General features: G+C 32.8%; 1 protein-coding gene across 4 annotated transcripts in view; it reads right to left on the reverse strand.

Moving 5' to 3' along the window:
- Positions 1-15,311, reverse strand: part of LOC136034957 (uncharacterized) — a 147,051-nt gene that overhangs the window by 53,725 nt on the left and 78,015 nt on the right. The gene's annotated exons all lie outside the window — the stretch shown is intronic.

Here is a 15,311-nt window from a genome sequence, read left to right on the forward strand (position 1 = left end):
TATATTTAAAATCAGCATGAAAATGCAATTCTTTTGATGTAACTATTGGTATCAAAATTCCGTCTTTTAGAGTTTCGGTTACTTTTGAGCCGGGTCGCTCCTTAGCCTACTACAGTTTGTTACCACGAACTGTTTGATCATGATAATTTTATATTTTGCATTAGCTTATTATTATTATTTCAAATGTTACCCAAGTGTTTGAAAGTTGGCTTTCCCTTAAAATCTACGAGGGCTGAAAATCGTTCAGAATAAATCAATAAGAATTCTAGTTTATTTTTAAGCTCACTCTAGGAAGACTGAAAAATAATCTGAAACTTGAACGTTGTTTTCATTTCTTGACATTCTTGATTTAAGACAGATTTTCCATCAAACAGTTCGTGGTAACGAACTGTAGTAAGGAGCAGCCCGGCTCCATAGTAAACGAAACTCTCTCCCTCTCTCTCTGAAAAAAGAAAAGATTCCGTGTATGGGTGGCCATGTACAGAAAGTTGATCCGCCCTTGTTCTTGTTCTTGTTGTGTATTACAAACAAGTAATAGTACCAACGACTTGACAGAGTCTTTCACAAATTTAAAAAGTCTTTGAAGGTTTAAAGTATGACGGAGAGATGAAAAACAAAAACATTAAAGACCCTTTGAGCAATAAGCTTGAGCATAAATAATCTGATTTGCATTAACCTTTCCGGGTTCATGAAGTTGTCAAGCCAAATAAGAAAAAGCACATTTAGCTTTGATTTGATTCCTTTTCATTGGTATTTAAAAGTTTGGGCGGATAGACACAGAATAAAATTCAATCACAATAAAACACTGAAAATAATGATCTTGCCTGTTCCGTTCAGTTTAGTTCCTTTTATTATTACAACAAATATTTACAAGAACACTATACCAATGGCCTTCATAAGGCTCCATGAGGCTAAATAACACTGGAAATTTAAAACAAATAAACAGACGAATTCACTTCATTAAATTAATGCATTTATACAAAAAACTCAAGCCACAAGAGAAGATATCAATCCCTGATCGATCCCCACGTTTATAACTTATCGATCCTTTGACCCCTGTCCTGTGCCTAGGGCATAGACAGCTACCATCCAAGCTCCGGTAATAATGATAATGATAATAATGATAATGATAATAATGATAATGATAAGCGAATGACTGCTTCGGATTTCATACGAGAGTGTGTTCCATGGAAGGACGCGACTGAAGGATTAAAATCAGACCTGACTGTTTCCGTTCGCCGAATTTGCATGTGGCTTCTATTTCGAAGCGTATACGAATTTTTATCTTGTGCAAAATCTTGGAAAAAGATTCAAAGCACCTAGGCAGCTCACCATGGAGGAAATTAAAAATAAGGGTTGTAAACGACATAGTATATAAAAGCGTCTGTAGTTAGGAGGTCATGTTGAGAATGCAAATTTGTTTTTTTTTTAATAATTTCAGCAGATTTCTATAGGAATGCTTTAATTTGGAGCAGCAGAGAAGGAAATATTGACATCCAAATAGCGTTACAGTAAGTCAGATATGGTTGAATACGAGAGAAAATACAGTGTATGTAAAATTGATCCCAGAAATGTGTGCTTTAATTTACGAATGATGCCCATATTTTGCGAAACTTTTGCTCTGATCATCTCAATGTGCTTCTTGAAAGACATCTCACATATCTTTCCTGGGTCAGCATAATGGTCCATTAGATGTCTGAAGTACAGAAAACGATGGAAATATCTGCTTCGTCCTTGAAAATATTAGAAAGTGTGATTTCAATGCATTCAGAGCAAGCAAGTTGGAGTCAAACCATAAGTATATTTTTCCATAAGAATCCCAAGTTTAGCTCTCAATGCTAACTCAGTCTGCACACCACAGGCGACGTTACTATCATCGGCAAAAGCCACTAGAATTTCATTATTATTAGTCTCATCAGCATTCAAGGGATGAAATTTGTTGCTGCAACACAGATTGCAGCAAACGCTAGGAACTTCATTAGAAACAACATTATAAAGATCATTAATATATATTAATAACACTGTCGGCCCAAGGACGGAGCCTTGTGGCACGCCAAAATAAACATTAAAAGACGGTATAAGATCCGGATCAAACGAGATTTTCCTTTCATGAAGGTAAGATTCAAAACATGTTAAAGCTGATCCTCTTAGCATAAGGTATTTTACCAGATTCAAGGTTACTATTAATGAAATTTTATAAAACTGCACAAGGTTGTTCCGTTGAGTGCTTAGAGCGGGAATCAATTTGGTGCTTCTGCAAAAGTTTCTGAGCTTCCAGAAAGCTAAGAAGTCGTTTCGAATAGGTTTCTCAAAGACTTTTGAGAAAACAGACAGTAGTGAAATTGGTCGATAATTAGATGGATCACTACTATCACCACCCTTGAACAGCGCTATTATCAACTGTGCTAACCAGTTGTACACTGTTAGCCACAAATGTGTACCACTTCTTTTCTTCAACCCTGTTTCGTCTGTACCCACCAAGGCAAATACAAAATTTACTTCGAGATATGATAACATATGGATTTCAGTTCGGGGAGGGGAGACCTTTTTGAAAAAAAGTCAAAAATTAGTTTTTATGCATTTTTCGTTTTTGTGAGTTGGACAAACATTCTTTTAAATGGGAGGGGGAGTCAAACCCCTTATCCCTCTTGACACGCCCTTGCATAGTTGCTTACCAGATTACAACCCTCTAAAAACAGAAAAATATACGGAAAATATGGAGAAAATTATAAAACTCAGAAGTTTCGGAAAAGAACAGGGACCGCAGGCTACCAACTTTTTTAAGCACCTGTCTAGGCCATGCCATATAATTGTAAATCTAGATGTATGTTTATGATCAAGTATATATTTCATGTTGATTTTTCATCTGTTCCATGCCTTTTCTTGTTAATTCACTTAGTTTTAATCACCCTCTCCCCCCACTGAGACGTATTTTCTCAAAACACATATGGGTGCGATAGTCTGATCATATTAAGGATACGTATATCCGTCAGTAGCCAGTAAAATACCAAGAAAGTCCTTAGGGGAGAGGGGACACCAAAAGAATGTCTTCTTGTGGATTTTATCTGATGTTTTCAAGTAAGTTTAGGGCCTGAACTGCTTAAAGGCTCACTGAAAGCATTCAGGTTTTACCCTAGTTAAGGGGGTGCTGACTTTTTACCACAATGTGTACATCAAGGAACGCCACGTGTAACGCACAGTTTCAACACGCTTGGTACAGTCCTAAAATACTTGCAGACTCCCTTAAGCGCTTGACACACTTCTGCCACGTTTGGCACGCGCCACCTGGTGTAAATGATTCCTGAAATTAAGCGACCCTTAACCACAGTAAAATTACATGTTTTTGGTGCTTACACAGATTCCTCACTTCAATATTTCCGCAAACCTCAAAAGCCATCCGATCAGATGATTTGGCTTCCTAAAGGCTGACGATATCCAATAACATTGAGCGGGCGGAGCGTTATCCAATTCAATCCAAGCGCGGACGAAATATTATCCAATCCAGTCCAATGACATTGCGCGGCATTGCACGGGCGTGCTAATTTTTTTAGATAGCCAATATAATTGAAGACTATGTCGGCCCCTGTATTTTGCTGGGAGGGACATATCTGGTGAAACCCAATAGATAATCTGTGGTAAGATAGTATTCTACGCCGTAATTATGTATTTTGTTCTTTGGTTCAAAATCGACAAGGTTATTGAGCTTTTCTTAAGTCAAAGTACTGAAGTTGTTGAGCTTTAATTTGATGATTCCAACCCAACTAAAAATGGAAATTAATAAAATTTCATTAGATTCTTACTAAAGAAGAAAAGAAGTTTACCGAAATTTGGGACACATTTATTTTGTGTCAACTGGAACTACAAATTTATTATCGTCTAAATAAGAAACTAATAACAAGAAACTAATTCAACACTAATTAAATTCTTTCAATAAAAAGCTAAAAGACACTGATAAATAATATCCATTTTTTTGTAGGAAGACCCCCACCCCACCTGGATACAGTGGCTCCATAAAAAATGTCCTGGTTCTTACGAATTTCCCCATTTTCACATGATTTGCCTGTTTTTGGAGAATTTTAGAAACTTGACCTACCCTCTGAAGTAAAGTCCTTCGTATGGGCCCAAAGACACACCTTATGAATAAACTGAAAAGAAAAGTTTCTATTTTCGATGAACTAAATCTTTTAACCCTTAAATAAAATAATTGTTTCTGGTTTGATTTATTATTTTGCCATTCTTTTGCATAAGGTCGTGACAATCGTATGGCTATAAAATAACACTCCCATTAAGTCACTGACAAACCTTATCGGCTCGAAAAAGGTAGGTGCATATTGAAATTTTCAAACCTGTTTTGTGTTCCCTCTGTAAGTTTTTTATGTAATTTTTACAGTCTTCCCCGGCACGTACGCAGATTTTTTTCCTTTTTAGGGGGTGGGGCGAATAATAAAAAGATACATTTTATTTGGTTCTTGAAAAAGAAATATCCAGAAGTTCGGGATATTTTAGGACTTCGGAGGAAGTCGGGCCCGAGGCCCTCCCACCCTACATACATTTGAGAATCTTACAGTGTTAATTCTTCAGCTTATTGGTGCTTTCACACTACGCTGTATAACGTTTCAAACTAGCTTAAAGTTAAACTACGTTAGGTTATGTAATCTTCTGGAGCAAATTTTGTCCTTAAGTTCGATTGTAGAAGACTCGAATTCTATGTTGAATACTACGCTAAGTATGCTTATTTTCGATATGGGAAAGTCAACAGAGTTGGAACGAAATAGAATTTTGGATGAGCAATTAATTAATCTTTCAAAATAAATTGATGACTGCTTCCTATAAAGCCACTCAAGCTTGATCAGAGCTTGAATCTCAATTGCCTTTCCACATTTTTAATTTTTGAATAGTTTGCTTATTATATTTGTGATGGTATTAGACTTACGATTACAATGGTTTCACAAGCTTTTACGTTAGTAGGGTATAACTTGAAATTCGCACTTTACTAGAGACTATAGATAAGCGACGCAACTTAACCCCGTAGCATAGAAAAAAAAACGCACGCAGTGTGAAAGCTGTTTAAGACAACAATTTTGATACCATCCTATCGTTAAGACTCAGTTTTACCTACCGAAATACCGACCATACTTTGTTTGTGATCTGTTGCAAAACCGGTTTCTCTGTGTTCACTCGGAGATAATCATCAGAGCCTGAGTGAGATAAACTTCTATGCAGGCAAATTTTGATTACATATTTAACATATAGAGATGGTTAGGTTACAATATGTATTTAATACAATGCGTTCTAGAGGACTAGCTTTCCATAATCATCTATCACAGTTTCCATAATTTGGTTACTGAAGTTTTATTTTAAATAATTTTACATAATTTTATTTTCATCATATTTTGGTACATTTTATTATGATCACCCTAACTTAACCTCTTGAGTGTGGTTGGTATATTACGTAAGTACCAAACTAATTTTAAATATTGATTTGCATTTTTAAAAATTAAAAAATACGCTGAAAACATGCAAAAATAGTAAAATTTTCCTATCTTTAATTTTTTTTTTTGTGTGTGTTTGTGCTGTTGCATTGGTGATTTCTCTTTTCATGATAATTCTCCAAGAAATAGTAAAAATGATATCATGCTTCTGGCTTGGTGACTGGGTAGATCTGAAACTAGTGAGTCTAACGATATAAGAATCTTGTCCTCTCGGTGCAAGTCACAACTGTAGGCTTGTCGCAAAATCGCACGTTTCATAGGGTGTACAAACATCAAGTTCCTTTACGCAAAAGTAGCACAACTACAGAGAAATAACCTTATAGCTTAATTATACTGAATTGTAAAAAAAAACTCATTTAAGGTTTGTATTTTTATTATGTTTCGTTGACTATTTGCTTTTTCATTCTTCTTTTTGCACTAAGGAGTTTTTGCTAAGCGGAGTTCTCGTCTGCAATATGTGCAGATTTTTTAAGTATTCATAAGTTTTGGAACCAAAACAGATTGATTAGTTCCATTTCGAAGATTTTTTTCAAACAGTTCGTGGTAACGAATTGTAAGTAAGGAGCGATGTGGCTCAATAGTAACCCAAACTCTAACAAACAGAGTCTTTATAACAATAGGTACATTAAAAGAATCGAATTTTGACACTTATTCAAAATATGTAAAATTCATCAAATTTAATTACACCCATCAAAAATTACGAGCCGGAGAAAATTAGCCAAATTTGCAAAAAAGGGGGAAATCCCCCCCCCAATCAAGCAATCTTAATGAAAATGAAACCGCTGGACTCAACATACCAGAGAACTGTAGGCTACTATAGAGTTTTCAAGCTTCTATGAACAAAAATGTGGAATTTCGCATTTTTTTGCCAGAAAAAAGTTCACGGATGAGTGTTAGTTTGATTTGTTGTTGTTGTTTATTTCCAGGGGGTGATCCTATTGAACCAGTGATCATAGGACATCGGAAGAGGGCTCATTTGATCGGAAATAAAAAGTTCTAGTGGCCATTTTAAGTGACAAAGTCACCTTATCAAAATTTTGAGATACTCGTTTCTTTTTCAGAATAGTCGGAAAGTCTAATAACTATATCTTTGAGAATGACTTAACCCCCGCAGTCCTCAGAGGAAGGGCTGCAGTTTATGAACTTTGCCCATCGAATTATATAGACTAGTATTGGTTATTGGGAAGTATATAGACGCTCTCAGGGGGGGGGGGGGGATTTTTTCTGGTGGTGGGAAGAAGGTCACGTGGGAGGATCTTTAAATGGAAAAATTCATTATGGGGAAAGGGAATTTCCCATAGAGTGTGAGCCAAATTTCCCAGAATTATTTGAAAAAAAAAAAGATCGGAAATAAAATAATAAAACCAATTTTTTTCAGCTGTAAGTAAGGAACAGCATTAAAACTTAAAACTAACAGGAATTATTACGTATATTAGGGGATGGTTCCCTCCTTACTACCTCATTCTTTACGCTGAAGCTTTTTTAGAACTTTTAAAAGAGCTTAGGGTAGAAAAATAGGGGGAAACAATTTAAAAAAAGCCAGTAATTTCTGTTCGTTTTAAGTTTTAATGTTGCTCCTTACTTTCCTTTAAAAAAAACTTGTTTTTTTTATTTAATTTAGTACAAGGATTGAATTTAGGCTCTAAAGAAAACCAAGTTTTTTTCAAAGACAGAGATTTGTTGTCCCGAAGTTTTTAGGTTGCTGTGAGAGATAGAAATATGCGCATTTATATGTTATCCCGAACACACTCAAGAAGTTTGTTCGGTCTGATCTGAAAAAACTGGTTTGTCTCTCTACAATTGGTTATAATTAGCTTAGTCTTAGTGAGAAAAACTATGATGCAGGAATATTTTAATTAAATATTGAATACATAAAGGTGGTTAGGTATTTAATATAATGTGGTCTGGGCTGCCTGCTTTCCATAATTGTTTTTTGTAGTTTCCATAATTTTGTTACTACAGTCTTATATCTTCATCATATTTTGGTATATTTCATTATGATTAACCTAACTTCACTTCTTGAGTGTGTTAGGGATAATATACAAGTTCCGGAATTTGTGTTAGTAACCTGCCAAATGTACTTTTCCTGATATTATGGCTGGGAGTTCCATTTTATTTTTGTTGACTTCTGTAAAAAACCTACTACTACTACTACTACTGAGAACACATTGTAGCGCCAACGATGTCGTCAATTGGGGCGAGGGAGGGGCAGGGGAGGACATTTCATCCCTAAATTTTTGCCACCCCCCTGGGTTTTGAAAAAAATACCTTTGCTGTCTGGTGTTTTTATTGAAAAATGTCCTTTTCGGTAATTTCATTGGAAAACTTAGAAAATGACAAATTTGAATTGCGAGATTTGAAAAAATGTATTTTGCCCCTGTAAACGTCCATGAATTCACACCACTGAACATTAAGTTGCCTCTTAATAAAACATATGTACTCACTCCTTCCTCATCTCACTCTTTTAAGAGCTCCACTTTTCATTCCCTCCCAAGAATTCCTACTTTCGTTCGATTTTTGTATGATCAGGTCCCATTCAAGGACGTCCTTCACATTAGTACGAACTGTGAAAAGTCCAGACGTCACAAACAATTGGCAATCGAACAAGGAGATTCATTTATAACAGTGTGTCATGTAATTCAGTATACTAAATAATCCCATTGTAAATAAGATTATTATAAAAGTATTAAAAACATTACTATCATATAATTATCCGTGTATCTTATCATCCTTTACATGCTTACATTCGTGACTGAATTGGGCTTCTACGTCAGTAATCTGAATTTTCTTCTTAGAGCTTGCTAGTTTTACTTTTGTTAAACAATATTAATGACATTTATCTAATTTACTTGACTTACTTACCAGTGGCAAAATTCCAATTTCAAAATGTTTAAAAATAATTACTTAAAGATGATCATCTCGTCGGAAGTTTTCCGACTTTTATTAAAAATTTTTTTAATATTTTGTATTATTTTGTATTATTTTATATTTATTATTTTTTATATTATGTCTTATTATTTTTTTTATTATTATCTTTCTATTATTTTTATTTATTTTTCTATCAAGAAAAAAAAATAATGAAGAATGAACTTTTGCCAACACAGCAATGAATTTTTTTTCTATATCCCATCACTGATCCAGTTTTGCTTACTTTCCGATGCATAATTCATAAAATAATTTTTATTTACATTGAATTAAAAAAAAATTCTGATAATTACTAATCAAAACCAATTTTATAATTATTTTTGCCTCGTATCACTTCAAGTCTTAAACTACCACTTAAGAAAAAAAAAGAGAAGAAAGCAGAGCTGGAGTTAGGTTTTTTCTCAGATTGAGAGGAGTGGGGAGCAAATGTATACTTTACCACCCCCTGCTGCATCATCAATACTGCAAATATTACGATTTTTCCCATAGATATTACGTTTTTAGCTTGTTTTGCTCCCCCCCCCGGAGTGCTACCCAGGGCACTTGCCCGCTTACCCCCCCCCCAGATTCATCTCTGGAAGAAAGAAGAAGAAAACCATTCAATCAATAGCATAAAAAAGAGGAGTTTGGAGTGACGGGCAGTTTACGAAAACATATTAATAACATGATGGTCTTCTTTTTAATATTTGAAAGTAGATTTTTCACAAATGAAGATGCTTGTTCTAGGGATCTGCAGTATTGCTGAAAATCTTAACTTCTTTGCAATTTAAAACACTATTCAATAACGAATTTGATAGTAAGCAGAAAATATACCCCTGTTTGGAATCAACACGCATCATCTCGCTTACACTATAAAACCCTGGCTCTGAAAATACACCCGCTTTTCATTTTAGGTTGGACCTGGCGAAAACAACTATCTGTTCCTCAATTATACGCATGTAATTTAAAAAGCACAAGACTTTTGACCAAAAACTGTTTTGTTCTACACATTATAAGGTTATATTTGTCTCTTTCGCCAAAGAAAGTTCAAATGAAATCAAGCTGTTCCTCCCCCTGATTATCTATTTAGGAACAACAGAGAAAATGAACAAGTAATGAACCCAGAGCCCCCTATAGGCCTACCTCATATTACCCATATTATTTTGGCAATTAATGTCCTTCTTATTTTTGATTACAACAACATCATTTTTCTAAAAAACAATTAAAGCTTAAAACAAAAAGAATTATTGAATCTTGAAACTAGTCTAGCACCCTCTCATTATCCTACTAAGGGTAATGAGCATAAAAAGTAACTGTTCTATGTTTTAAAGCAAAAAGTCAGATATGTATATATATATATATATATATATATATATATATATATATATATATATATATATATATATATATATCATGAAAAGAGAAATCACCAATGCAACAGCACAAACACATAAAATTTAGAGTTAGAAAATTTAAATAAAGAAGAGAAGAATAATAGACTACGTAAACAGGAGGGTTTCTGGATCCATACTCTTGGTACAGCTTATCCTTTTGGGCTAAATGATCGTGTAGCAAAATATGGTGACATGTCTCAGGTTGTTGTTAAATGTATTGATGGTTTTATGGACCATCCTTCTTTTACTTGTCCTACTAAACGTAAAAAACGATCGAGAGGACATAGGAAAAATAATAGAAAAAATGAATTAGATTTACATATGCTTTCTATAGATCTACGCCAGCTACTTGAATCTAGTGGTATGATTTCTGTAATAAAATGTCTAAATAATTTATCCAAGAGGAATTTAATCAAACTTTTCTGGATTGTTAAGAATAATACAGCTCTTGATTATAATTTTAAAGTAAAATGTGATACAATTTGCATTCTAACTAAAACGAAATTTATTTCAAAAAAGAAAAAGTTTGATAAGATTGGTAATAAGGATAACAGATTATATTTACCTATTAATTTTACTTGTAAGCAGATTGAAGATATTAATTTACCAGAAATTTTAAATCAGGGGCATGTGAAACAGGCCCTTCCTAGTAATTTGAACTATAATGATAGTCCAGTTTTAACTTATAAATTTTCAAAAACTATTGGGCAAATTATTTTTAATTATAATTTATTACTTAAAAGATTAGATAGTGATATAAATTGGAAACCGGTTTGTAATTGTAAGCAACTTGGCCCATTTGTAAATCCTACTTACAAACATGTTATAACAGGGGACTTGTCAATAATAAAGCAAGATGATCTTCAAATTATAATGAATAAAGGGGCTAATTTCCGTCTTTCTCATCATCTGAAACCATCGAGTGTTCTTGATGGCTTGGAAAATGATTTTGATTTATTTATTGATAAGTGGTGTAAGAAAGAGAATAAAAGTAAAGAGAGTTTTCAAAGTTGGAAGAATTTAATTATTAGTAGAATAAGAAATAAAATATATTCTATTGCTCTGGTATTAAAAAGTTTTCGAATTTTAATCCATATTGGAGTGTTAATAATTCACTGCAGGTGATAGAGTCTTTAACAATGGTTTCAGCTAAAAGAATTGAGTCTTTCGATTTTGCGACAATGTATACTAATTTATCACTTAATGTAGTGTTAGATAATTTAAAAACTGTTATCAAGAAATCTTTCCTCTTATCTAGTAAAAGGTTCTTAAAAATAGACACTTATAATAAAAAAGCTATATGGACAAATTGCTTTAATACCACAGTTAACTTGAGATGTCTTAAGACGAGCTTGGATATGATTTTTGAGCTATTAGAATTTGTTTTATACAATACTTATATAAAATTTGGTGGTGATTTGTACAAGCAAATTCCCATGGGAATTCCCATGGGGGGAATGCCAGCCCATTTATAGCTGACTTGTTTTTGAGTCAACTAGAATATAAATATATGATGGATAAGAATAATCCAAATAATTTAAAACATGTTTTGTCAAATAATAAAAGATATTTAGATGATATTTTGGTCTTAAATTGTAAGGATTTCATTGATATTTCTAAAAATATATATCCATCAGAGCTTACTCTTGAACCTAGTCATGGCGCTGGTCATGAAGATCATTTCTTAGATTTAAATGTTAATATTTGTGATAATAATAAATTAAGTTTTAAAATGTATAATAAAACGGATGATTTTGATTTTGAAGTGATTAGTTTCCCATTCCCTGAAAGTAATATACACTCAAATATCACATACTCTGCGTTTTTATCACAGTTACTTCGTTATGCAAGGATTTGTAGTAATTATATTGATTTTAAAAATAGATGTAAAATCTTAAGCCAAAAATTGATATCAAGAGGTTTTTCTGCAAATAAATTAACTTGGCAATTTAAAAAATTTAGTTTTCATTATAACGAACTTTTAAATAAATATCAACAGAATTATCTGGAAATACTTAAAGAAATTTTCAACTAATTTCGGAGGTTCGACAAAAGATGATGCAGCGCCATTTATTTTGAATTGTGTTTCTAATAGAGCGGATTTTTTAAAAAAAAATAGCCACATGGTAAAGATGAATTCTATAATTGTTTAGTTCATTATATATTTTTTTTTTTGCAATGTGTTAATACTTGTGATTTGGTAAATTTTATCATATTTAGTTTACCTATTGTTGCTAAAAAGAGGGATATATTAACAGGATAAGCTTGTTTTGGTGTTACTTGGTTGTTCTACATTTGCTGTTTTTTTTTTCATAGGCGTGTATTTTGGGGTGATACCTGACACGGGGATGCCATGGATATCCTGTGGTAGCCACAACACTTGGCTGGGTAGAGAATTTAAAGTGGCGAAACCCTATAGGCCAGTGTATTCTCCTGATGAGCCCTTGTGTTGGGTTGTTGCCTCTGAATTATTTGTCTTTATTATTTTTTCTATTGTTTGGTAAATGACGACTTATACTTATTGACGACATGACTGCCTGTCCATGGATTATTCTTAATGGTTGATTGTGTTTGGCTATGCTGTTTGACCTATGTGATTGTATGGATGAGTAGGGTTAAGGCCTCATTCAAGTACTTGTCTATATTAATCACTAATTTAGGAAAACAGTCTTCCTTTTCTCCTTCTGTCTCTTTTTTTTTTTTTTTTTTATGTGTTTGTGCTGTTGCATTGGTGATTTCTCTTTTCATGATATATATATATATATATATATATATATATATATATATATATATATATATATATATATATATATATGTATGTATATATATATATATATATATATATATATATATGTATGTATGTATATATATTAATATATATATATATATATATATATATATATATATAATATATATATATATATATAATATATATATATATATTAATATATATATATATATATATATATATATATATATATATATATATATATATATATATATATATATATATATATATATATATATATATATATATATGACCTTTTTGCGGTCTGGGAAATTAGATAAGTTAGGAGAAGAAAACCAGCAGAGCCAAGTAGGGGTTAGGCTCTTTGCCCCCCCCTCCTAGATTTTGAATTAAACCTGTTTTTGGTATTTCCGTTAGGAAATACCCCTTTCGGAATTTTATTTAACCCTTTAGATTGTCAAAAATACATTTCCTATCCCTAAACATTTTCGTGAACTGGTGCTACCAAATGAAGCTTTCACAGATAAAATCAGATACGACATTATGATCTGGAAAGGTGTTTTCAAACTCCCATTTCTATTTGTTCCCTATTTCTAAGGCAGTTTTTCTTAACTTTGGAATATAAATGCGTCCTTTTTTATTTTGGTTCAAGTCTGCGTATTTTTTACTCTAATTCATGAAACATCTGTATAGATTTGAGTAAGATTTTAAGCCATATTGCGACTCTTTTTTCCAAGACACATTTCCCCCCCCCCCCCAAAAAAAAAATTAATTAGGATTTAGCAAAGAATGCGACTCAAAGCATTTTCTGTTGGACCTCAACTCTGCTGGGAATCTACTTCTGAAAATTACTGTTTTAGAAAATTTAGTTTTCAAATTCCAAAAATAGTTAGCTGAATATAAACAAACAGCTAACTTATATTAGCTGAATTTTTATGGACGATAAACGTTGTCGGGTTTAACTAGTTATTTTTGCCTTTTTATTTTCATGATTCAACGTGGCAACACTGATGAAAATGTTGTTCAGCCTTAAAAGCTTCATAAGTTTAAAATAAGCCAAAGGGAAGCTCCCAAATTACTAAAATTTCGCAATTTTTTTTCAAAAATTCAAAAATTTCTAGGCAATTCTTAATCAAATTATCAATTAAAATGTTTTTAATATTAACACACCCCCCCCCCTGAAAAAAAAATTGCTGACGTGCTTGATATAGTATGGTTGCAGAAATTCAGAAGGTAGTAAGTAACCATTTTCACAAACAAATCCATTGAAGTCACTCTAATAAACAGGATGCATTCAATCAATTGGTTCGACATACTTTTTCTACATCTTATTAGTTATCGAGGTAATTAGAAGCTTTAATTTTTTTTAAATACCCCTAAGAAAAGGTTTATTTTTGATAGGGGTATTAACCCTTTTCTTAGCTACATAAATAGTTGGCACATGGTGCTTCCAAAATCAAAATTGCATTTTTCCTACCTACGGTTGGTAAAAACCCATCTTTGAAGAAATTAAATAAAAAAAACAAGCTTTTTAAACTGAAAGTAAGGAGCGGCATTAAAACTTAAAACGAGCAGAAATTACTCAGTGTATGAAAGGGGCTATTCCCTCCTCAACGCCACGCTCTTTACGCTACAATTTGAATTGTTTGAAGAGTTTTTTGGTCAATTAAAAAGGATACTAGAAAATTTATTTTCCGTTAGAATGAGCCCTCTCGCGACATTCTAGTTCCACATTTTTGTAGATAGGAGCTTGTAACTTCTACAGTATGGTTCTCTGATAAGCTGAATACCATGGTGTGGTTTTCGTTAAGATTCTATGACTTTTAGGGAGTGTATCCTCCTATTTTCCAAAATATGGTAATATCCTCAGGCTCGTAACTTTTGGTGGATAAGACTAAATTTGATAAAACTTAGGCTATATATTTAAAAGCAGCATAAAAATCCAATTCTTTTGATGTATCTATAAGTATTAAAATTTGGTTTTTTAGAGGTTCGTTTACAATTGAGCCGGGTCGCTCCTTACTACGGTTCGTTACCACGAACTGTTTGCTAGCTATCCGTTAATTATAATCGAAAATCCCAAACAATTTCTTCTCGATTGTATCTGCTCAAACATAAAATCTATTTTGTGTAACATAACAGCTTTTGGATTACCATAGCTATGTTTTGCAATCACTTACTATCTAATGATGCTAATATATCAAAGGAATATGACAATCGGAGGAGGAAACGCCTATATGGACGAAAAAACAGCCAAACACTTGTAGGGACTATAAATCTCTTCCATCCTGTTTTTTCACAATCAGTTCTGGACAATTAGACATAATAGCCCGAGTTATGGATTCCTATCTCCCATTCACAAATAGGTAATTTAAAATTTTATGGTAGGCCTATGCCTGATTGACTATGTTTTAATCCTCAAAAAGATTCTTATGGAGAGCATTAGTATTGTTTTCACGTTCCTTTTATTCAGCGCCACTTTTACAACGGATGTAATTAGTGAACAAAGGGGATTGTATAGTAAAGAAATATCGGTATATGTAAATATCGGTATCGGTAATGTCGGTAAATATCGGTATTGTATAGTAAATAAATATCGGTATAGTAAGTAAATAAAACAAAACACACTCAAAAATTACACTTATGTTAGATCTCAGAAAATCGGTTTCATGGCCACAAAGACAAGTCACGGGTGATAGAATGCATTGAAATTGTACAGTTTGGGTTATATATTTGCACAAAAGGGGATTGGGGTTAGATTAGGGGCGCTGT

The sequence above is a fragment of the Artemia franciscana genome, chromosome 13, assembly GCF_032884065.1.
Source record: "Artemia franciscana chromosome 13, ASM3288406v1, whole genome shotgun sequence".
Classification (NCBI taxonomy): domain Eukaryota; kingdom Metazoa; phylum Arthropoda; class Branchiopoda; order Anostraca; family Artemiidae; genus Artemia; species Artemia franciscana.